Source organism: Sycon ciliatum, chromosome 7, assembly GCF_964019385.1.
Source record: "Sycon ciliatum chromosome 7, ocSycCili1.1, whole genome shotgun sequence".
In the NCBI taxonomy this organism is placed as follows: Eukaryota; Metazoa; Porifera; class Calcarea; order Leucosolenida; family Sycettidae; genus Sycon; species Sycon ciliatum.
Genome location: NC_088649.1, coordinates 16,203,285 through 16,228,847, shown reverse-complemented (window position 1 = coordinate 16,228,847; position 25,563 = coordinate 16,203,285). Strand labels below are relative to the sequence as shown.

The following is a 25,563-nucleotide window of genomic DNA, read 5'->3' as shown; positions in this document are numbered from 1 at the left end:
TGTGCTTGTTAGTATGTGTGTGTGTGTGTGTGTTTGGGTGTGGTGTGTGAGCGAGATTAATCGCATACTTGTTAGTGCTAGACCTGCGCCTACTGCATCTGCCTCTGAAATAGCCTGTCCCTGTATATATTCACGCGATTACTCCTCTCGCTATCGTATTATCACACCTCTCTCCACTTAGATATACCAGCGCTGCCTCCTATTCCATTATCGTTGTCTGATGATTGGTTCAGCCATGAAACTCTGAGTCACAACGGAATTAATTTGCCAAGGTTTTCATTGTGTGCCTTTGTGTCTATTGTATAAATAATAATAATCCCTAGTCATAACTCGTAACAGGTTGTCTTTCTCCTCTGAGACGCCAAATAAAGTAATACGAAATTCTTCCAGGAAGTGATGTACATCCTATCAAAATTATACTTTGTTCTCCCAGAGATTTGAGACTTAATCATCTTGTTCACCTACCTGCCGGACTGTTCAACGCCACAACCAAATTACAAAAGCTGTAAGTCATGTTGTGCATGTACCGTAAAAAGGCGTTTTTTGGCTTAGTTCTGTTCTTTTGAGATGTGGCAAATGGGATTTCGGGATTTGGCATTTCGCTAATTGATCTCATGTACCCTCCCCCACCCTTTATGACCTGAATCTGACGCCGCTTGTGGAAGACTTTTCCAGGTAGAACTCCGTATTGGAAGCAAAGAGCTGAGCAAAGAGCTTGTTTTCACGAATGGAAGCCTCTTCATTCGTGGCACGCTCTGAATCCGTCAGGTACACATTTTTTTGCAAGGTACACATGTTTTGCCAGGTACACATTTTTTTCCCTTGGTTCCATGATCCATGCACGTGTGCGCGAACACACCCGTACGCCAAGCTACCGGCCGTATTCGTGGTTGCCATGCACATTTGCTTCACGACTTGCGAAACCTGAATTCAGTTTTCAACGAAATGATCACGAGACGAGTCAAACTTTCGTTTCGCATTCGGTTCGTAGCAAATGCGAAAGGTGCCTAATATGGTGCACCAGAGATTTAAGAGGCAATAGTTACTTCTACGTTGTGTTTTAGTTCCAAACCATAATTCAAGAGCGTCCTAAAAACGGCTACTGAATTCTAACTACCAGTGGAAAGACCAGTCCTTTTCTCCAAGGACTAACAGCAAAGACCAGTCCTTTTCTCCAAGGACAAACAGCAAAAGGCCCCAGCCAGCCAGAAAAGGATACGAGAAACGAGAGAGCTTGGAAGCTCAGGGCCCTGCGCTATGCTTTGTTGCCTAGCTCATCGCGCATGTTGTTAGAACTGATGGAAATGCTTTTTCCTTTGATTAGCTACATCATTGTATTGCAAAAACGCTTCAATGAGATACTGAAGTAACGTCTTCTGCATAGCTATGGGACCGGGGCTGAATCTGCCGATCACGGGCGTTCCGGAGTCGACGAGATGTCTTTTTTTGACGTTTCCTGGGACCGGCGCTGACTCTGCCGATCATGGGCGTTTATCTTCTTCTTATTATTATACTGAGGGCAACTAACATCCATTCTGATTGCATTTACTCGTCTCCCTACTTCGTATTTGTTTCCAGAAAATCTCCCCATACAGCAGGGAGTGGTTTACATTATGACTCCCTGCTATACATCTACATGACTGTATAAACGTTATAATTATTATGCTATCCGCCTACATGCGATTCACGGGCTGGTCGACAGGCGGCCCAGCCAGCCTTCTAGTGGGATCTCGGCCTCGCACACAAATCCACACAAAATGTTACTGCACTGAATGCATTCCCCCGATACACTTCGCATATATACTCATTCTCTTGATGGTACCGTACTCTTGATGGTACGGGACAGGTACGGGATAGCGCCAGGCATGTCGATGGCACAAACAAACATAATTATATATTGTGGCCAGCTGTCTTTGCTTGTTGTACAGTACGGGACAGATACAGGATAGCGCCAGGCGTGACACAAACAAACAAACAAACAAACACCAAATTAAAGCTGTGTGGACCCTGGCTAGCGCCAGACGTTACTGAAGTAACGTCTTCTGCATAGCTACGGGAATAAAATGTGGAATACTACCGTACTGCGCAGTAGAGCGCAGAAGAACCGCGCGAGCGGGGACGTGACATAAATGAAGTGTGAGCAGGGCTAGAGTACGATTTATGTTACAGTTCAAGCTGACGGAACACGTGCAGTGCTACACCGTAGCCGTGTACCACGTGGAAGCAAACAGAAGTAGAGGAGACACGGGATAGTAGACATGAACTCAGGGTCAAACTTATAAGCGTGTAACGTGAATGCATGCAGTATAATTTTGGAGACCAGAGAAAGACACAGAGCTCAGTGCGTACCAAGTTCTACACACTTAACTCGTACACTTGAATGTCACGACACTCCCAGCGGAAAGAGAAAAACAAAACAAAGGATGAAGTAGAGAAGCAAGCCTTGCCGTAGCTGCTGTTGGATCATGTTGTCGTATTTGACCTTGAGTTCCGGCTCGGCTGCTAGGCGCTTAGATAGAGACCGGAAATGACCAAGTGCGACACCAAAGTTGTCTGGCAGTAGATGGGCATTGGATTGCCAGGGCCAGCTGACTTCATACCTCTGACCGTCAAACGTTACAGTGGAGTTGAATTGCTGCATGGCTAGGTCGTTGTTCGTCAGATCGGCTGAATCCTGGTTGCCAATGCAGTCTAAGTCGCACAGATCTGGAATGGTGCACGACTCGGGAGTCGCATCAGTTAAAGAAACGATAGCTGGCATGGCTGTGCTGCTTATCGGTGCAGCTGAGGGCTTGGAGTGACGTGTTCGGCCAGTCACCACAAAACCGACTGTGATGGGCAGAAGCTGCAGTCCTGACGGAAGTCTTCTGGTGCTCCCCATCATAAACTCCCAGTGGAAATCTGTACTGATCAAGACGTCTATCTGACGGTCGACTTCTTGCAAGTTGATAGTGTCCGCCAAGTTGTCTGTACCCAGTTCTTGGAATGCCATGATATCCGCTGCTGGGATACCCTGCTGAGAGATAGTGTTGGTGATATGTGGCAACACACTGGCTTCGATTTGTTTCGATGAGCCATCCTTCAATCGCAAACCAAGACCCGCAACTCGGACCTTCCGTTGCGTCTTCCTTGCATGACCGAAGGTAGATAAAGAGAGCCACTCATAGCGTGCCGCATCTGCTGGAATGGTGTCTGCCAACTTTTCTGTCAGATAAGAGCGGTGACTGGCAGAATCGAAGAGAACTGTCGCCATGACTGTGGAGCCGTCTGCACTCTCAATCGGAACTCTCGCTGTTTGCAGGTAAACATCACCACTTGCGATAGACGACTGAAGTGCAGCAGTGGGCTGCGTTTGAGGGGCTGCTGTGTCAGCAGCTATGACGACACTGGTTGATGCTGCACTAGCCGTTGTTGTGCTAGATGCTGGTGCCTCGTGAGCCACAGGTTGATCAGCTACCAGGTTGGTACTGTTGCCAGATTTCTGTTGAGATTCAGGGCAGATCGTGACATGATGGTGACCCATGCGAGAACACACATTACACTTGTGGGTGGCCTTGCACTGAGTTGACCGGTGCCCTGTGCGCAAACACACAAAGCAACGCTCCTGTTCAATCAGTTGTTCTTTCCGCTGTGCTACTGTTGCGTATTTCGTGCAGCTCTTGTCCAGGTGAGGTCCGCCGCAGAATACACATCCTCTCATATTGCTGGCAATCCAGTCACCACCGCGAAGTGTCGTTATACCTGAAGTCTCATTATGTGTCACAGTTGGATAGGACTTTGCTCTGGGCATGAAATTTATGTCGTTATTCGCAAATTGTCGTTATATCCGCAGTGGTTATTAGCAAAGTTGACTGTACGTAGGTTTTGAAGTTGAGGCATTTCTCAAGGGTGTACAAGTTAGTATGACTGTATAGAATAAATGAGTGTGGAGTCATTCTATCCTACAAAAATATACTTACCTTCCCTTGTGACCTTTCCGAACCTGAGCCTCCCAAGTTGGAACGTGGTTGGCTTTCGCCTTGGAGAAGTGTTCGAGCTAGGTGTCAGGCTGCTGTACGACCGTCCTTGTATACAACGCCTTCCTTGAATACAAGCCCGGGGCAGGGGGTGATTGAAAAATACAAGACGGTGTCCTATTGAAAGACCGGGCCTACTAAATGAGTCTTACGAACGTGCTCAAACTGTGGGAGAAATAGAAGACAGTGCTCAAACTGTGTAGAAGAACGGGGGTAAAACTGTGTGGCGAAAAATAGAAGACCGGGGTCAAACTGGTTTGAAAGAAGAAAAGACCGTCCTCGAATACAACACCGTCCTCAATTATAAGTCCGCGTTAGGACGAGAGTTTGAAAAATGGTAGCCCAGCCTACTATTTTGTGGAAATACGGCAGTATGACTGTATAGTAGACGGGGGAGTCATTCTATCAAACAAAAATACGCTTTCCTACACTCTTGGACATGTCCGAATCTGAGCCTTTCAAGTTGGAAATTTGTTGGCTTGCGCCTTGGAGAAGTGTTCGAGCTAGGTGTCAGGTTGCTGAATGTCTCCGTACTCCTTGTAGGTTTTGTGCCATTTTGTCGCACTCGCTGCCTGCATGTGATCTGGTCACATTGGTGGACTGTTTGTCATAATTCGTAACATGTTGTCCTCTCCTCTGTTACCACAATTATTAAATTGGCTCCTTAACCGAGTAAAACTATTAAAAATCATAAATTATTATTGTTTGACTTATTAAGCTTCGTGGAGATAAAAGTGTAATCAACGCAATAAATAGAGTAAGCTGCGCACTCAGTACAAACACCATTAGCAAAACTTGTTTTCATGTAAATAAAGAAGCTTGTTCCTAAACGTTTTCGTCGCCATCTCATCAGAGGATTACTGGCAAATCAACAATAGCTCTTAACTCAATATATATACGCACAATGCAAGTAATAATTTAGACCCTAACTAGCGCGATAAAATGAGAGCTGAAAGAAACATTACACCATTCAACGATATCAGGTGACAACAGATGCGATAAATTCACCACTAGAAAGTTACCATGCCACCACAAACGAGAACTACTGATCTAAATTCACAAACAATTTCAACGTAAACAAATTCTTTTTCTGCCTACACAAAATTGGCTTGGTGGTAAAAATGTAGATAGACTCCAATACACGCAAATACCTTTGACAACGTGAACGAGACCAAACAGAAAAGCAATCATCAGCATAACTAGAACGACAATCACTATTCTGAACAAGATGGTTGGCAACAGCAGATTCATACACCTTACCAATGCTACTAGAACCAGTACATACGTTGGAATTACGTGACAATGAAACCGACCTGACATTCCTTGCCGCTACTGCCAATCCAGACGAGGCCGATGTAGATGTCAGTACCAAAGGCACGTCCGCTACTGGCACTGCCTGCTGCGATGATGCTCCCTTTGACGTTCCAATGGCTGTTGATGTTGATGAAGAGGAGGAGGGAGATGAGGAAGACGCTGACGACGACGATGACGACAACGACGGAGACGATAAAGACTCTGCTAACCTCGCCCTAGAGCGAGTCACTGGTCCCGCAGACACACCATCCGGTGGTTTCTTCGGTGGCCGGCCACCCTTTTTTGCCACCGGAGGTTTGACACACCGGATGACGGTACCAAGGAAGTCAAAGAAGACGAAACCGCAGATACCAACGATGATGACGGGATAGAAGGAAGAGACGGTAAAGACGAAGGCAATGACGAACAAGCCGATGCCGACGAAGAAGACAACGACACCCCAGTTGGTCCGACCCCAGCGAAGGTGCACCTCCAGTCGCAGTAGCAATCTTTGGGGGACGACCTCGTCTAGGCCTTGACGACTGTGCCTCAACAGGCATAACGTGAAGAGGCACATGCTGGTCGATCCGTGCCTCCAGGTGCTGATGGGTCCTACCCACATACCGGCTCTCACATTACCGGCACTCGAAGTTGTATATATGATGTGATAATTCATTATCAATTTGTCTGACTATACACTTTCGTCTGCTGAGAAAGAGCTGCTATGCCGAGGTATGAGTTTCGGTTTGCCGCCTAAAACTAACCGAGAAGAGGTTATGGCTGATTTTGAGGTACTTTATGATTGCCTGTCCTCATCACTACCGAAGACAAACAGATCAGCGTCGGTGTGCGCAACCTCTCTGGCTGACATTGCGAACCAATACATCCAGTCTAGCAATGACACGACATGTTTTACACTAACCCGTGAACATTTTAGAGTACGGAAAGAATTGCGGAGCAACAACAACATTGTAATAACCAAACCTGACAAAGGAAGGGCTACCGTCATTATGAACAAGCATGACTACATCACGAAGACACATACCATTCTGAACGATAGTTCGAAGTTTACTGTCATTGGGCCCATTGAGACACATGATAAAAACGGCTAAAATAGAGGAACAATTATGCAACTATTTCAAAGAGTTAGTATTGCTGAAGCAGATCACGCAGACTGAGTCGGATTCATTTAGTCCAATTGGTTCTGCGCGACCGCACATGTATGGCTTACCCAAAATTCACAAGGCTGGTTGTCCAGTTCGTCCGATTTTGTCCATGTGTGGTTCACCGCAGTACAAAGTGTCGAGGTGGATTTGTCGTTTGTTACAGCCTGTTCTCGACATGTACAGTACATATGTAGTCAAGGATAGTTTTGAGTTTGCCGACTTTTTGCATGATCACGAATTCCCGGAGACATTCTTTATGTGCTCGTTTGATGTTGTGAGTCTTTTCACGAACGTACCTTTGGATTTTACGATTGATATTTGCTGTGATGCTATGTACCGTGGTAATGTAGGTTCTCCTGTTACTATCGAAGAGACGTACTTTCCCCGTCTTATGAATATGGTTACGTCTGGCGTTGATTTTTCGTTTGAGAATGTTATGTATCGTCAGATAGATGGTGTCGCGATGGGTTCACCGTTGGGTCCAGTTCTTGCAAATATATTTGTGGGTTACTGAGAATCATTGGTCCCCAAATGTAAATGGCCTGCGGTGTATTGTCGTTTTGTTGACGATAGTTGGTCCTACTTTCAGTCTCGGAACGACGCGCAGGAGTTTCTTGAATTATTGAATAAGCTGCACCCGTCACTGAAGTCTACTTGTGAGTTTGAATCGGCTAGTAAATTGTCCTTCTTGGACGTTCTTGTAGAGAAGTCTGGTATGGGTGGTGTAATTACATCAGTGTACCGGAAACCAACGTTCACCGGCTTGTACATTGTTTGGGACTCGTTTACTGCGAGGTCGTACAAAATTAATCTCGTTCGTAATCTAGTGGATCGTGCTCGTCGATTATGTTCGCCTTCAAAGTTGGATGAGGAGCTGGAGCGGTTACGCACTTTGTTTCGTTTAAATGGGTACCCGGAATATGTGATATCTAAATATGTCGTAGTTGGTACACTGGGTGGAGCGAAGGAAGTGTCCTCCGAGGCCACTCCGGTGTATCTTCGTTTGCCTTGGAAGGGTGAAGCTGTTTGCCGTACCATGCAACGTCGAGTGAAGTCAGCTGCAGAATCGAACTTTCGTAATGTTAGTGTCCGGTTCGTCTACACAACAGCTCATGCCTTCATGGTGAAGAAGGATGTCCTACCCACTCTTAAATTATGATTGATAATTTCGCGGTCCGGAGACCACGGAGGTCGACTGCAAATTATTCAACCGTAGTATATGCTAGAAATGGCCAAGGCCCACGTGGAGCATCGAAGGAGAACAGAAGCCAGAAGCTAAACGGAACACAATCTCGAGACAGGGATGAACTAAGGACAGTGGGACGGGACAGACGTAGGAAGGAGAACACGTATGGTACCAGACGACTGACTGGTGGTGAATATGAGTTGGGTGATGATGCGGCGGATGACGAAGATACAGATGATGACGAGGCGGGTGATGACGAGTCGGCGGATGGCGACGAGGCGGATGACGATGAGACGGCTGGTGGTGATGGTGATAAAACGGACGAGGAGGAGTCAGGTGGCAGCGAAGGTGCTGGAGCTGATGAGGATGAGATTCGTAAGAAGTCAGCTGTGGACTTACATTAATTTTGTTATCTCGTCCCGATTGTTTGAGTGTGTATGATGATTCCTACTTCTCTGTACTGTGTCGTGTCGGTTACCATATTATCTCCCTTATAAACACGGGACTTTTATTTCTTCAACCCACTTCGCACCCGTGCTTATAGAGGAGACTGTGATATTAGAGAGGTTCCGCACTACGTAAAGTTGAGCAACTTTACGTTAGTGGGCGGGAAAAACCCGTGAATTCGTGAGTTTGCACTCCACTTACGGAAAGTTGTCTACAGAGAGTACGTAGATAGGGCTCTGATAACGTAGCTGGTCCGTTAACGGATTGGGTACAAATTTATGACTCTCTCCCCAGGTCGATCTGGTCCTACACTGCTGCGTTAGGAGTTGCCAAGGGCAGCTACGTGATTTGAAAACTCCGTATGGCGGAACCCAGATCCGCATGCAGTTTACGTAAGACTTTCCGTAGATCGACTACGTTTTTTACTAACGTAATTACGTTATGCGGAACCTCTCTAATACTGGAGACTGTGTTTATATTTTTCAACCTTGAAAAAGTCAAGAAAGTTGCATACCGGTAAACACTCAAATTGGAATTTAACTCAGATTTCATGATTAGAGAACCGAGAGAAGAAAAAAGAATGATGCGGAAGTGGAAGTCACGCACGTAGAGCACTTTTATGTGCGCACAGCTGCATTCCAGTATTATCACTGTGACTATGTTGGAGACTGTGCGTTTGTAATCTCAACAGCCCTCTTACCTGTGCTTATAAGGGAGACTGTGCATATAATGGAGACCTGTGTTTATAAGAGAGATAATACGGTATGTCCAGCAGTTGAAGGTCCTTGAAGCTGTTTGTATTCGTACGCATAAGCGCGATTTGTGTAAGCAAAAAGAACATGTTGTAGCACTTAGGTTATTTTCGTGAGTTTGCACCCCTTGTTCATGAGTTGTTTCTGCACTGTTCATGCCCATTTGTCACACTTACTTTTATCTTAGCCCTCACTTTTGTAATACTTACGCGTCATGTGTCACACTTCTTTGGATTTTTAACCTTTGTGCTTCCCTTGATCACTTTAGTTCCGTATTTCCACTGATGACCGGAGCTTGAAAATCGATTCTGGAAACTCAATCTCAAACCTTAAACAAATTGTCATGTTGCGTGGTGATGTCTGCGGCATTCATACTTTTCATAGCTATTATTTGGATGTTGGATGGTATTACATTTCCAGTCGATATTGAGAGGGCCAACTGATCACTGAGTGTCAACCCTAGTAAAATGGAACGTACTCAGGTGCTCAGAAGCAACGAAAGGATTGGTGAGAAGTGGACAATGGTCCGAAAACTAGGATCTCTTCTTGGCGACGAGGCTGACGTAGCACGGGGGAAGCAGCTTGCTTCAGCAGCCTTCACTTCAATGTTTAACCTCTGGAAACGGAGATCTGCTGTGAGTGAGCGCCTGCGACTGCACTCGGCGTTTGTCCTACCCGTCCTCACGTACAACTGTGGCACTTGGGGCCTCACGCAATCTGCTCTCCAGAAGTTGGATGCCTTACACCGACGTCAGTTGCGGTCTCTCCTTGGCATCAAATGGCCACAGCGCATCTCCAATGAAGCACTGTACCAGAGGTGCCAAATAGAGGGGATCAGCATCTTCGTACGCCGTGCCAGGTGGCGTCTATTTGGTCACATCTTGCAGCTGCCACCATCAACCCCCGCAGTAATGGCAATGGAATTTTTTTCGCAAACAACACCACCAGATGGCTTGGCCGGCCACGCGTCACTCTTCCCAGCGTGCTGCATCAAGATCTGCAGAAAGCCGGGCAGGGTAGACTCCTGACTCTGGGAGATCTCCATTCGCTCGGGGCAACAGTTGCTTGTCGTAAGAGCTGGAAGGCTCTGCGTGAGCCAATGTGTTCATCCAACTAGTTACAAATCAATGTACTTGTAATCCCATATTAGCCCGATAGTGCAACATCAAGTCAACCGGATATATCTCCTTAATTTGCTCATCTCCCTATGTTTCTCTCTCTCTCTCTCTCCCTCTTATTCTCCCTCTCTCTCTCTCAATCTCGTCAGGCGAAATTACTGGTCAGTCGGCGACACGCATTTTTCACAAAAATTTGCATTTCACCTGCTGGGAGAGTATACGTGTACTCGAGTCTCATCCTGAGCACGTTTTTTTCTTCTTTTTTTCAGCTCCAGTATAGCTGTATTTTTCATTGCAAAGCCGTCCACGATTGTTGTGTTCGTTGTTCAAACAAAGTGGACATTCAATCATGAAGGCAGAGGACATAGGAGCCTGATTGGAGTTTCTCGTGGCATGGGACGGCCACACAGAGACACTTTGGGATTTTCTGTATAGAAAATACCGTACGCACGATGCTGAGATCAATTTGTGCGATATCAAAATAATTGTTTGTGATCTACCACATCGAGCAGAACGGGATCCAAACACAAGCTTACCGACGGTTAGGCTGCCGGCCTGACTGGACAAATGATCCCTGGCTTCACCAGATGCCAGAAGTCGGACACCATGTCCTTTGCCGCGACGTCCATCTCCAAAAAGAACTCCATCTTCGTCGTGAAAAGGCTTGAAATACTCAATATTCAACCGAGATTCGCGGACTCGCGCTTTCTCGGATCGATTAATTTCCTGTTGGAACAGTTGCAGGGCAGCTTCCCGCCACTTTTTCAACAGGCGATGGCTCCAACGCATGCCTGGAACAAGCCATATCGAGGTTGCAAGCCACCCCTCTCAGCAAAAAATTCGAAGAAATTCGAAATTTCAATGGTGGAAGATATACTATGAAGAGAATTTCAAAAAGTATGTTTCGCGAAGCGATCGCTCAACCTACGTCATTCAAACTTTGCAGGATGGTTCAGACGTACATGCTAGGCATGGAACCACAGGCGATGATGCCATAGCTGACACACAGAGTAACACACACAGCAGATTCGTGTGCACAGATACTAAATTAGTGGACGTCGTCATCTTCTTCCCGCTGATCTCGAATGTACTATGACGTGCTATTTCGCCTGACGCTCTCTCTATCATTCTTTCTCTCTCATCTACACCGGTGGGTGAGACTCAGATCTCATTGTAACCCACACACTTGACGTACAATGTACATCTTATCCAAATTCTACTTTGTTCTCCCAGAAATTTTAGGTATAATCAACTGGATGACCTACCTGACGGGCTGTTCAAAGCCACAACCGAATTACAAACCCTGTAAGTCATGGTGGGCATGTATCGGAAAAGAGGTTTTTTGCGTAGTTCTGTCCAGCTGCCTTTGAGGCATCAAGACGAGGTACACGCGGGTGGTCTGCATTGGGACGAAAGTGAACTGTCACCAGTGCAGGTGCGCAAGTGAACGCTGTGTCCAGTAGGTCCATCCTACACTGCATTTCTTGGAAGAGAGACATGCTCTCTTAATGATTATGAACATGGTAGTAGAAGAGTGGGAAGAAGTGAAAATCAAACTTTTTTTAATTTTTTTCTATTTATTTTTTGAAAAACCACAAACTTTCTGACATGTGAATGTGCACATGATATACAGTGTACATACGTATGTATCGAGAAGGCAACACGGAAACGGCAGTGGTGGTGAGGCCTGGGCAGCTCGTCCGACCGTGGGTCTCGGAGTCAACACTGGGCAGACGCACCGGGGTGGGGGGGGGGGGGTGGGGTGGTAGCTTAGGAGATAAGGGATGGAGCCAGCATGATCATAGTATGTAATGCATATGCAGAAGTAATAATTATGTGAATCTTAAAAACAATAGTGCGGTCGACCTGCGCAGAGGAAAGGCATCATGGACATGATCTACGTGTATAACATAATTATAATTATAAGTGAGCTAGGGCACATCATACACACACATATGCGCATGTTCAAATAGGAGATCGACCTGATAGGCGTTCGCCGGCGTTGGCTAATCTTGAAAATTAATAAAGATATTAATATTATTGAAGAGATTATTATCATACGCTCACATAAACACCACATACCAACCATGTGCACCCAACCACCCCCCCCCCCCCCCCCCCCACCCCCCACACACACACACATGTGCGCGCACGCGCACACACACACACACACACACACACATCCTCGCATGCACACACACATGCACCCCCCCCCCACACACACACACACCACACACCACACACACACACCACACACACACACACACACACACACACACACACACACACACACACACACACACACACACACACACACACACACACACACAAACACACACACACACACACACACACACACACACACACAAACTTAGGTCGTAGATACAGTATGACTGAGAGAACAAAAGAGGAAAGGGAGGAAACGAGAGAGTGAGAGAGAGAGAGAGAGAGAGAGAGAGAGAGAGTGAGAGAGAGAGACATAATGAAAGAGAGAGAATGAGAGAGAGATATAGAGAGAATGAGAGATAGATAGATAGATAGATAGAGAGAGAGAAAGAGAGAGAGAGGGGGGGGGGGTGAGAGAGAGAGAGAGGGGGGGGAGAGCAGGGGAAACAGTGAGTGAGAGAGAGAGAGAGGGGGGGGGGAGATAGATAGATAGATAGATAGAGAGAGAGAGATAGAGAGAGAGAGAGAGAGAGAGAGAGAGAGTCTTTACAGCCAACTTACAAACAGAACAAAATGCATCTAAAGACTCTGTGTGTAGTTGTGTGCATGGGAGAGAGAGAGAGAGAGAGAGAGAGAGAGAGAGAGAGAGAGAGAGAGAGAGAGAGAGAGAGAGAGAGAAAGAGAAAGAGAGGGGGGGGGGAGTGAGAGAGAGAGAGAGAGAGAGAGAGCGGGAAGAAAGTGAGTGAGAGAGATAGAGAGAGAGAGATAGAGATAGAGAGAGAGAGAGAGAGAGAGAGAGAGGGGGGGGGAGAGGAGGGAGAGTGAAAGAGGGGGGGGGGGAGGGGAGGGAGAATAAGAGAGAGAGAGACAGAGATCGATCAGTCTGTAGCTGACCGAGTTACTGCTCTGCTGCAATCGCCTCTAGATCTAGTGCGCATGTGAGAGCCTGGAAGGTCCGCTTTCCACCCTCAGTTCTGACGCTTTCGGGAAGAGCATTCCACTGGACAATTGCCACCAACCAGATGGAACGTCGCCCGAAGGGACTTCGGAGAAAATGCACACATAGCAGATTGGACTGCTGCCCTCAAGTTGCCCGGATGTTGCTGGGGGGCCAACTGGAGCTGTGCCTGTGAACATCTCCTAAAGCAGGGGGCTAGCTTTGTGGTGGAGGCACCGATGAACTAGGACCAGAAACGTTTGATTTAACAGGTGCAGTAGGTTGGGGACATCAGCAGGGATAGAAGAGGGCTGTGGGCACGAGATAACGCTGTTGGAGGGTTGACCGTAGACCTCTGTTGGAGGGTTTGGAGAATTGATCAAGAAGGGTTGGACTCCGCAAGAGCCGCTGTCGCAAGGTGGCACCGATGTCAGCCTTGAACATCTTTTCAAACGGACCAAGCAGGTGTGTGCTAAGTCCTGGAAAGAAACTGTTGAACCATAACAAAGCTGGGAAAGGATCATGCTCAGGAACCATGTTCGCCAGGCAAGCAAACTCAGTCCTCGTCCATGCCTCCAGAGCTGACCAATTGTTCGCGCTGTCTTGCGACCAATATACTCCACATGTGGAGCCCAGGATAAATCATTATCCAGGACTAAATCCAGGTACTGGGCTGTAGGGATCACACAGAATTTCTCGCCATTGCGGAAGACCTCCGGTTGTATTGCAGCCGTGCCTCGTGGCCGGATGGGAGCAGTCGATGACAATGTCATCTGCAAATTCTTGGTGCTGTACAGACGGTGGCAGTATGGTGTGGAGTTTACTAGAGTAGAGCACAAAAAGCAGTGGCCCAAGGACGCTACCTTGGGGAACACCACGGGAGCAACTGACGGCTTCACTACCAGAGTCCAGAACTTTGACACTCTGGAAACGCCCTGAGACGTAGTCAGTGAACCAATCCAGCTATACAAAGGGAAAACAAAACTGTAACTAGACGTCCATGCTTAACACGGTCGAAGGCTTTCGACATATCAACGAGCACTGTCCAAGTGAACTCTCGTTTGCGGCTTGCAGTGGACCATAGATTAACAGCTATCACAAGTGCATCCTCAGTCGAATGTGCCTCCAGATAGGCAGTAAGCTGTCTCTTAACCATTGTCTCCAGAATACGGGAGATAATGGGGTGGAGAGATACTGGACGATAGTTCTGGGGCAGGGTTCGGTTGCCACACAACGGACTGAAATGTCACACTTTGAAGGTTGGTGGAACCTGTCAAGTTATAAGAGACAAATTGATAATGCTGGTGAGATTCGATGCAAGAACAGAGCCATCTTATTTTATTTTATTTATTTCACCGTCCAATGGCAGAAGCCAATGCAAAGGAGGGGGCGTTAGCCAGCCATGGCAAGAGAAGAAAACAAAATGAAGGAAAGAAGATGATAATCGGAAGAAAATAATGCATCAGCGGGGTGAAATGTATCACTATGTTGACCATGGTGGAGAGCGGCGAGATAAGCTAGCAAAAGAGGCGAGCGAGCCTACAACGTGGCATGACATTTAACATGGTCTATGAACTGTCTAATATTGGATATTGTCTTCATTTCCATGGGCAGCTTGAGCCAATACGAGTATGCAGAGAAGATAGGAGATTTGGTAAACATAGTTGACAAAGCTCTGGGAAGTACTATGCCATTGCGAGTGTCCCGTACGAAAGTAAACCAATTATACTTGGTGAGATGTTCAGGGACAATGTTGAGTTTAATACGATGGACCAGAACGTATGACTGTCTCTGCGACAGGATAGAGATGGGGCTGGTGGAGGCCAAACTATATAGATCAGTAGAGGGAAAAAGAGAGGGTTTACGAAAAATAATTTTCAACACACGTTTATGATATATTTCTAGTGTCTGTACAGCAGATTTACTAAGCAGGGAATGCCAAGCAGTGGCGCCGTACAGAAAGATAGGAAGGAGGTAGCATTTATAAAAGAGACGAATACATTCGGGGGACAAGTGGGAGCAGTGAGACATCAGGCAACCTACAGATTTGCTAACTTTGTTGCATACAAAATCTACGTGAGAATTCCAGGACAATTGCGAGTCAAATACAACACCCAAATGCCTGTGCGTATCTACAATGTTAATGTTAATAGCCGAATCAAGTCCGGGAAGGGTAAATGTGGGAGGGTGGTCTAGTTGAGGGAGAAAGACTATTTCTGTTTTCAAGATATTGGGTTTCAGACGCCATGACAACATCCATTTATGAACAACATTGATTCCATTCTGAAGCTTCGTACACAGGTTTGCAATGTCGGCGTCAAACTGAATGAGGGCTGTGTCATCAGCAAATAGTGACAAACCATCTATACAGTCAGGTAGATCGTTTATATACAACAAGAATAGTAGAGGCCCCAGTATAGATCCCTGGGGGACTCCCGACTTCACAGGCAGTGGGTCTGAGAGTACCCCTTCGACTGACACTGAGTGCGTTCTATCTGTTAGGTAGTCCGTAATCCACGCCAGAGACGCTCCGGAAACATTGTACATCGCAGATAATTTAGCTAGGAGTCCACGGAACCATACCGTGTCAAACGCCTTTGCTAGGTCGAAAAAACACATACCAACATGTTGGTGATCATGACAAAGGGCCACAATGTCCTGCACAAGGCGTGTCAGCTGCATGATGGTTGAGTCTCCTCGTCGAAAACCAGATTGGATTGGGGCAAGGGCCGGCGACACATGAGCATAAAGCTTATCAAAGAATAATCGCTCACATAGTTTCGATACACAGGACAACAAGGAGATAGGACGGTAATTGCTGGCTTGTGACTTGCAGCCTTTGCTCTTGTAAACCGGAACCACTTTCGCGAGTTTCCATGCTGCTGGAAATTTACCAGTCGAAAAGGACACATTAAAAATACGGCAGAGGGGGTACGATATCGACGGGGCAAGTTTCTTCAGGACATCATTCGTAATGGTGTCCAAGCCAGGACTGCGGCGAGACTTTAGTCGGGCGATAGCCTTTCTAACATCCGCAGTTGTGGTGATGACCTGAACAAATGTTTCATGAAGTTGGCTGTGGGCACGAAGAGCTGGAAGTGATAACGACGGATCATCCGGCACAGCAACGGAGGCGAACTGCTGGTTGAGGACTGTAGCCTTGTCGAAACTGCCAGAAACTGGATGACCGCCTTCATCAATGAGGTGAGGAAGGCCACGATCCTGCTGGCGATTCCGCTGAGAACGAACAAACTGGTACATGTTAAGGTTACCTGACGCCATGCTGGCCTGTATAGATGCCAAATAGTCACGGTGAAGAGATCGAGATAAGTTTCGTACTCTGTTACGCTGAACTTTGAAGGCAGACTGGTTAGCTGGGGTTGGGAACTTCCTATATCGGCTGTAGAGTTCGTACTTCAACTTAATGGCAAGTACTAAATCTCGATTAACCCACGGAGGATATTTCCTAGATACAGCTCGCTGGGTGGAGGAAGAGATTTTCCGATAAGGCGACAGGTAGTGGGAAAATGCATCATTCAAGGAAGAGGAGAATCTGGCTAATGCGTCGTCGACATCTGGTGTGTCCATGAGATCATACCAGTTGAGCGAGGAAAGATACATATTTACTGCTACCCAGACAGAAGGTGGCACTTGCGCAAAATTGTATGGAGTGGCTGGGGAACTACGGGCAGGATAGCATGGTACTTCCTTTGCAGGCGTTCGGGTTACAGTTCTGTAGAAAAGGGTGGTAACTACCTGTGAATGGTCGGACGCACCAAGCGGGGCAGCATCGTCGACAGAGAATACTGATTGAGGACGATTGGTAGCGAGCAAGTCTAGGCACGACAGGGTTCCGTTAGGAGAGGTGTGAGTGGGAAAATCTACCAGCTGGGAGAGACCGAAGCTGGAGAATATATGCGAAAGTTCCTTTCCAGCGCGTGATGTAGCGTCACCGCTCCACCAGTCAGAGTTGTGAGCATTGTAGTCACCAGTGAGGAATATATCAACGGATGAGAGGTCTACAGCCCATAGGGTATCCGTCATCATGTCACAAAATGAGGTAAGTTCAGGTAGGGATTGCGAAGGAGGGCGATACTGACAGCCAATGAGTATAGGATTAGCACCCAGGTCTGCAGGAAGTCCAAGCTCAACCCATATGTTTTCGCATTGGGGAGAGTCAAGGTCTGAGCGCTGGGCTGCATGCAAAAATGTCCCATCTCGTACAAGGATGGCAACACCACCATAACCTCGGAACTGGGCCCTTTGGTTTGCTGGTATTGGCCTATGTCGATGGAAGCACGTATAACCGGGTACACTGAGCATATGTATCGGGCAGAGCCAGGTTTCTGTCAGACATAGGATAGTCGGTGTGTTGGATCGACACAATGCATGGAGTTCAGGGATTTTGTTCGCCACGGAGCGACAATTAATCGTAACAATAGTGATATTATGTTGAGTCTTAGGAAAATATGGGAAGGCCCGGGCGCTCAGCGGTGCGGAAGCCATCATTCTGACGACGTGGAGGTTTTACCTGGTTTGTTCGTATTTGAATCTGCAAACCGCCACTTTCTTACGGTGTGCTGGATAGTTGCAGGCCAGAATCCGTCACCCAGTACCTTTTCCGTAGCTGAGGCTGGGAATGTCACTCTGGCGTAAGCTGTTCCGAAGGTGCGGGATTCCAAGATGGTGCAGTTGAGCACATCCACTGCACGCTCTTGGCACCAATCCTTGATGGAGTCGGCACTGCAGCCCATGTGGACGTTTCCTACATAGAATATCGCTTTGTCGACCTTTTCGACACCTGTCAGGACTACAGGGTTTGTTTCGACCGTGGGCATAGGCTTGACGTACCGAAATGTGACCCGACGTTGTACAACATCTACCCAAGAGCTCTGTCCATCTGACTTGTTGCGGGAACTGCTGTCCGTACTAGTGACGTGACCGTTGCTAGCAGGTCTAGGTGCTGTACGAGTAGTGTCTCTGGACTGGGAAGCGGCACGTGGTTGCGAGTGCATACCGGTAGTACGGTCATTTGAACTTGAGCGTGCATGCTGCGATGTGGAGGTGTGCTGTGATTGCGGTGCAGTGGTGATGGATGTCTCAGTTTCATACAGGGAGGGCTCTACGGTAACTTCGTTAGCACTTGTGCGACGGTTGTGGGTGTCATTGGCAGTTTGAGAAAGTGCGCCTGTAGTGAAGTTCCTCAGCTCTAGTACTTCCAATTTTAGGCTGGAAACCTCATCCCGAAGTGAAGAAACAATGGCATTATCATGCTTCGCTTGCTCAAGTTGCTCTCTTAGCTCTATCACTACACATACAAGCTCGTTTAGAGACTTCAGACTACTACTAGTACTGACCTCATTGGCCTTGATTGGGGTTACACCCACACCAGCTTGTCTTAGGGAAACCACAAGATCAACTCGGCTCTTTGACTCGGCTCCGTCAATAGGATGTTGTTTGGCAAGATGCCGCAGCTCTTCGAAAGTCAGCAAGGCGAGGTCAATGTCCATATTCAATGCATATTCCTAGTGTGTCCAGATCAAGTTCTCTGCCACAGGTACCGAAAGTAAGCGGAGCATAAAAACTTGCATCCGCACCTTACCCATGTAATCATTAACTTCTTCTTCTTCATGTGAAACTGGCTGGAAATTGGATAGGGATGTCTCCAATGCTGGCCCTGCGGGTGGCTGAAGGTTCAATGTCCGAGCTGGGTCATGGAATATACAACCAAAGAGTGAAGTTAGTTCTGTGATGGATGCCTGTGGCTCAGACATCTCTTTCTTCCAACCAGCAACTGCATTCATGATTGACCAACGTCTTCGCTGGTCACTGGTGTTGCACTGTGCAGTGAAGAACTCGTTTCTGAGCTGATGATCTAGCTTCCCTGCTGCAACCCTTGCAGCTCTATGTGGGTTGCGTAGCTCCTCATCTTGTTTGTCCCGCATCAACAAGCGGTTAAGCCAGTTCCGTTCCCTCAAACAGGCTACTGGTGCTGCATTTAGCCATGGACAAGGACGGGTGTTCTTTTTTTGTCGGTGTACTACTGGTGCATGGTCATTCAGAGTAGAGAGGAGAGCGGAGGTTAGGCAATTTGCCAATGTGTCCACATCTGCTTGAGCCTGCAGAGTGCTCAGCTTGTTGCTAAGGTCTACATTAAACTGTTCGCAGTTTATCTTATGTAGTCGGCGACTAGGATTCGGGCAGTCGGTCTTGTGATGTCCAGAATGCCCAAAAGAAATAAAATATATAAAAAATTAAATTTCACGGTTCGCGTGAGACTCGGCTGGAAACCCAGTTTTCCGCATCCGTCATGGAAACGCTACCGCCCTCTAGGATCAAAGGCGCAAGCAATACGAGCTATTACTATTATTATTATTATTATTATTATTCAAAGGATCAGTCGGGGAAGTGAACTGCCTGAAAAGAGAAAAAAACGCCAGACCCACCAGGACTCGAACCTGGGACCCTGCTTGTCATGAGCAATGCTCTAACCACTGAGCTATGGGACCAGGCTGAACCTAGAAGACGCTGACAAGTTTTTCACTCCAAAGGCAGCTCACAACATGTGCCACACATACTGATGGCACTTGGGTCTTTTTCCCTCCCCCAGGGGACCAACCACGGTCAGTTTCTGGAGGTGAAAGAAAGTGATTAAATTTGGAAAGGATTGGGAGAACTTCAAATTCAAAGCCAAGTGCCATCAGTATGTGTGGCACGTGTTGTGAGCTGCCTTTGGAGTGAAAAACTTGTCAGCGCCTTCTAGGTTCAGCCTGGTCCCATAGCTCAGTGGTTAGAGCATTGCTCATGACAAGCAGGGTCCCAGGTTCGAGTCCTGGTGGGTCTGGCGTTTTTTTCTCTTCTCAGGCAGTTCACTTCCCCGACTGATCCTTTGAATTTGAAGTTCTCCCAATCCTTTCCAAATTATTATTATTATTATTATTTTAATAACGAAGGTACGTGTTGGGTCGTAAGTATCCACGCAAACACACATCCAGTCAAAATAAGGCACTTGTCAAAGTATCCGAACGTTTTCGGTCCCTTCTCATCAAGGATTATACAGGGAATGGCTCAAGTTGGAAAGACTAAAACTTATATAGCGTAAAGATATGAGATAACAACACTCGTGACAAGGTGGAAAAGTATCAAGTTCAGCACGACACATAAACTCGAAGGAAATAATAATAGCGACAAGAACATAGTGAGCAAATTAAGTTACATTGTTAACACCTCGACGAGGAGTAACACCAAACAATTGTAGCGACAACACATTTTCTTTCTGTACGCAAAGTTCAGGATCTAACTTACGGATATAAACAAATTGACAAAGGATCTGTCTGCGTCGGTAAGGGTTATGCGAAGCCAAGTAAAAATACGGACTGGTGAGGACGCACGTACAACGACAACGGAAGTGACAACAACAGTCAATATTCGAAAACGTGGTAGACCGCGAAAACGAACCTCAATATCGAACACCGGACAATTTGGAGTAAGAAGATCAATAGAAATCCGCAATGGAGGAGACGTAGCTGAAAGGACACTGGGCATCGCGCACACAACGGCTAGTGTCAGAAAACGTGGAAGGCCGCGGAAAAGCAAAGAGACGGGTAGTGATGATGCCGCGAAGAGGCGAGATGACGGGACATTGGAGGAGACTACACCCAACGGAGCTAAGAATCGCACTTCGTCCATCAAGCAACATCTGTCAGCCCGTACCAATTGTCGTGAGTTGTACAGTGATAATGTGTTCTCAATATTGTCACGTGGTAGATGTGCGTTGCATCTGGCTGTGTTAGAAGCTTTGTATATCCGTAAGTGAGATCCTGAACTTTGCGTACAGAAAGAAAATGTGTTGTCGCTACAATTGTTTGGTGTTACTCCTCGTCGAGGTGTTAACAATGTAACTTAATTTGCTCACTATGTTCTTGTCGCTATTATTATTTCCTTCGAGTTTATGTGTCGTGCTGAACTTGATACTTTTCCACCTTGTCACGAGTGTTGTTATCTCATATCTTTACGCTATATAAGTTTTAGTCTTTCCAACTTGAGCCATTCCCTGTATAATCCTTGATGAGAAGGGACCGAAAACGTTCGGATACTTTGACAAGTGCCTTATTTTGACTGGATGTGTGTTTGCATGGATACTTACGACCCAACACGTACCTTCGTTATTAAAGTATTATCCGCCTCCGACTTCTGGTAAAATTATTATTATTATTATTATTCAAAGGATCAGTCGGGGAAGTGAACTGCCTGAAAAGAGAAAAAAACGCCAGACCCACCAGGACTCGAACCTGGGACCCTGCTTGTCATGAGCAATGCTCTTACTTCTCTTCCCCGACTGATCCTTTGAATATGAAGTTCTCCCAATCCTTTCAAAATTATTATTATTATTATTATTATTATTATTTGAAACTCGGGTATTGAGCCAATAATAAAATTAGAATGGAAAAGGACACATGGAAGCGAGTTAAGAGTAACTCTCCACCACTGTAACTAGATACTATATACAGTCAGAGAGTTACTCTTAACTCGCTTCCATATGTCCTTTTTCTTTCTAATTTTATTATTATTATTATTATTATTATTAGAAAGGAAAAGGACATATGGAAACGAGTTAAGAGTAACTCTCCACCACTGTAACTAGATACTATATACAGTCAGAAAGTGCAACCACTAGGCACAAAACTGACAGAGTACTGAGACATTCGACGTCCTGACACCTAGCTTCAACACATCTCCGTAGCGCTAACCGACAGCCTTCCAACTTGGAAGGTTCAAGGTTATGGAAAGACCAAAGAGGGGAAGGCAAGCGCAACGAAAACGAGCACAAGCTACAGTCCCAACGGAACAAAGAATGTCGATTGTCACTGGACGATGACGAGACCAGTAGGCGATTTGACAAAGCGGTCTTACTACAATTCGAAGCAGCAAAGCAGCACACCACCCAACTTGGGTGGGTCAAAATATCAAAGATAAGTTAAGAAGGGGGAAGCTTTGCGAGAACGAATTGTACAAGCCGAAATCTAAACTCCTACAGTACTCCTCATGCATGACATTGTGATGGACTAGTTGACTACAAAACAAGTTGTTTCACACGACGTACGTTTCGCCGTATGGTTCGTGACGGCTCATCAGGTGTGCAATTTGAAACTCGGGTATTGAGCCTATAATGTCATGCATGAGGAGTACTGTAGGAGTTTAGATTTCGGCTTGTACAATTCGTTCTCGCAAAGCTTCCCCCTTCTTAACTTATCTTTGATATTTTGACCCACCCAAGTTGGGTGGTGTGCTGCTTTGCTGCTTCGAATTGTAGTAAGACCGCTTTGTCAAATCGCCTACTGGTCTCGTCATCGTCCAGTGACAATCGACATTCTTTGTTCCGTTGGGACTGTAGCTTGTGCTCGTTTTCGTTGCGCTTGCCTTCCCCTCTTTGGTCTTTCCATAACCTTGAACCTTCCAAGTTGGAAGGTTGTCGGTTAGCGCTACGGAGATGTGTTGAAGCTAGGTGTCAGGACGTCGAATGTCTCAGTACTCTGTCAGTTTTGTGCCTAGTGGTTGCACTTTCTGACTGTATATAGTATCTAGTTACAGTGGTGGAGAGTTACTCTTAACTCGTTTCCATATGTCCTTTTCCTTTCTACTTTTATTATAGGCTCAATACCCGAGTTTCAAATTATTATTATTATTATTATTACACAAGAGAGAGTTTGGGAACTTTGTTACAACTCTGAGTTTCACGTCTTACTACGATCATCAGGCAACTGATGGATCCAAAACGGGCAGCCAGAACATAAGGGGGGGGGGGGTAAGGTGGGAAATTCAGGAGGGTGTCATAGGCGACGCGTATCATAGCGCAGGAGTCAGGTGCAGGCGTGAAGTTGCCAAGTCTTCAGACTTGAGGCTATGCAGCAGTAGTTCCAGCGTGAATGATATAGAATAGAGCTGGGGACAAATGCCAAATCCACACATGCCCACACCACTACACAAATATACACCCACACTCTCTCCCTTTTCTCATATACACATACACTCACACGCGCGCCGACACATTCATTCTCTATATCTCACACACTCACATAAACACCACATACCAACCATGTGCACCCAACCACCCCCCCCCCCCCCCCCCAACACACACACACACACACACACACATACACACTAGGCAGCGGGACTGCCAGCTAGATTCACTTGACCTTGCGGGCAAAGGTACAGTGGTAGAACTGAACTTGTTTTCATGACGACACTTGGACACAAGCTCTGACCTCTTGTTGAGGGAGCGGGTCTTGTCGGCCCAGGCAATCTCCAGCTTCTCGCCCAGACACAGGTTGCAGCGCTTCGAGATGTTGGAGTATGGTGCGGCTCTCCTCACAACGGACCACCTGATACTGTAAGGTTTGTTTTCATCCTTCAGTCTCCAGATGGGTCTAGACAGTCTCGTTGAGGTCTCGTGCTTCTTGTGGCGAATAGTACTTCGAAGTATGTTGATGACCATTGAATCGTGTCTTGATTGTCCCTTCCGTTAGTCCAGTGTACTCCTTCATGTCGCTGCCGGTTACATGTGCCCTGTACACAATGCTCGATGCTAGACAGTTTCCTTCCAAGGGGCAATCATTTTTGACATGGCAGTTGCAGGTTCTCACATCCTTGGTCTTATTCTGGTGGTCGCTGCGGAGGATACTATTGTCGTGTTGCTTGATGATGGTGGCGACATTTGGCATGCAGCTGTAACTGAGCTTTAGCGTGTTCAGGTTAAATATCTTGTATAATTTGCATCCTTTGTGGAAGTGCTTGCTGACGAGTTGCAGGACTCGCTGACCAATGTTTGTGTGATAATACGATAGGGAGAGGAGTAATTGCGTGAATGTTTCTGCTGGCCACCCCTATAACATAGACAGCTATGACCGCTGCGGGTTTTTGACGTGTGATTGCAGGAGTTTGTGTGCGCTTAGATTTGTCATACGAACGCAGATGCCTGTGTATGCGTATGGACATGTGTCTATAGGGGTGTGTATATGCGTTGGTGCGTGTGTTTGTGCGTGTGCGAGTTAGGGTGTTGTGGGTGGGTGGGTGTCTGGGTGTGCGTGCCCCCGTGTGCAAGTTAGGGTGATGTGGGTGGGTGTATGTGTGTGTGTGTGTTAGTGTGTGCGTGTGGGTGTTACTATGTGTGTGCGTGTTAGTATGTGTGTGTGTGTGTGTGTGTGTGTGTGTGTGTGGTGTGTGAGCGAGATTAAGCGCATACCTGTTAGTGCTAGACCTGCGCCTACTGCATCTGCCTCTGAAATAGCCTGTCCCTGTATACATTCACGCGATTACTCCTCTCGCTATCGTTTATCACACCTCTCTCCACTGAGATATACCAGCGCTGCCTCCTATTCCATTATCGTTGTCTGATGATTGGTTCAGCCATGAAACTCTGAGTCACAACGGAATTAATTTGCCAAGGTTTTCATTGTGTGCCTTTGTGTCTATTGTATAAATAATAATAATCCCTAGTCATAACTCGTAACAGGTTGTCTTTCTCCTCTGAGACGCCAAATAAAGTAATACGAAATTCTTCCAGGAAGTGATGTACATCCTATCAAAATTATACTTTGTTCTCCCAGAGATTTGAGAGGTAATCAACTTGTTCACCTACCTGCCGGACTGTTCAACGCCACAACCAAATTACAAAAGCTGTAAGTCATGTTGTGCATGTACTGTAAAAAGGCGTTTTTTGGCGTAGTTCTGTTCTTTTGAGATGTGGCAAATGGGATTTCGGGATTTGGCATTTCGCTAATTGATCTCATGTACCCTCCCCCACCCTTTATGACCTGAATCTGACGCCGCTTGTGGAAGACTTTTCCAGGTAGAGCTCCGTATTGGAAGCAAAGAGCTGAGCAAAGAGCTCGTTTTCACGAATGGAAGCCTCTTCATTCGTGGCACACGACCGCAGAGACGCTTTGGGGTGGGTCACCCTTACATCGAAAAACGCGCTCTGCTGCCGTGTCCAAAAGCCAAGAGCTCGGATGTCCACTCTCGCTTGGTCGGCATGAGATCCACTGACATCCTTGCCGTCCAGGGACAGGAGGACTGGTTCCCGTTCAACGTCCGGGACGACGACAGATAGAAGCTCCGAGAGCAAATCCCGGATCTCGTTGTGACGAGCCGTGGGATACCCGCCGGCAGGGCAGGTCATCGCATGATCCACCGTAAAATCGGGACTCCCACGGCAGATACATGACGTCGGCAAATCATGCAGCGCCAGACCATACCGCAAAGCTAGGCCGTCGCGGAAATCCGACTTCGACAATATGGTGCCGTGTTCGTACGTGGGTGGAGACATTACCCACGTCGAAACGCCCTTCTCCTTTGAGGTGTCGAGAAGAAGTCGCTGAGGTGGTGTTAGAGACGGTCCCAGCTCGCTGACGGCGTCCACGAGGGACTCACGAAACTGAGCGCGTGTGTGCCCGGCAACTGCCCTGGACGCTGCAATTGCATCC

General features: G+C 46.9%; 1 long non-coding RNA gene across 1 annotated transcript; it reads left to right on the top strand.

Annotated features, from left to right (window-relative positions):
* The first annotated feature begins 452 nt into the window (after positions 1-452).
* LOC135821431 (uncharacterized) lies at positions 453-24,760 on the top strand. The gene is made up of 3 exons (XR_010554348.1): positions 453-505; positions 11,212-11,283; positions 24,688-24,760. It is a non-coding gene; the product is annotated as an uncharacterized LOC135821431 (long non-coding RNA).
* The last annotated feature ends 803 nt before the right edge of the window (positions 24,761-25,563 follow it).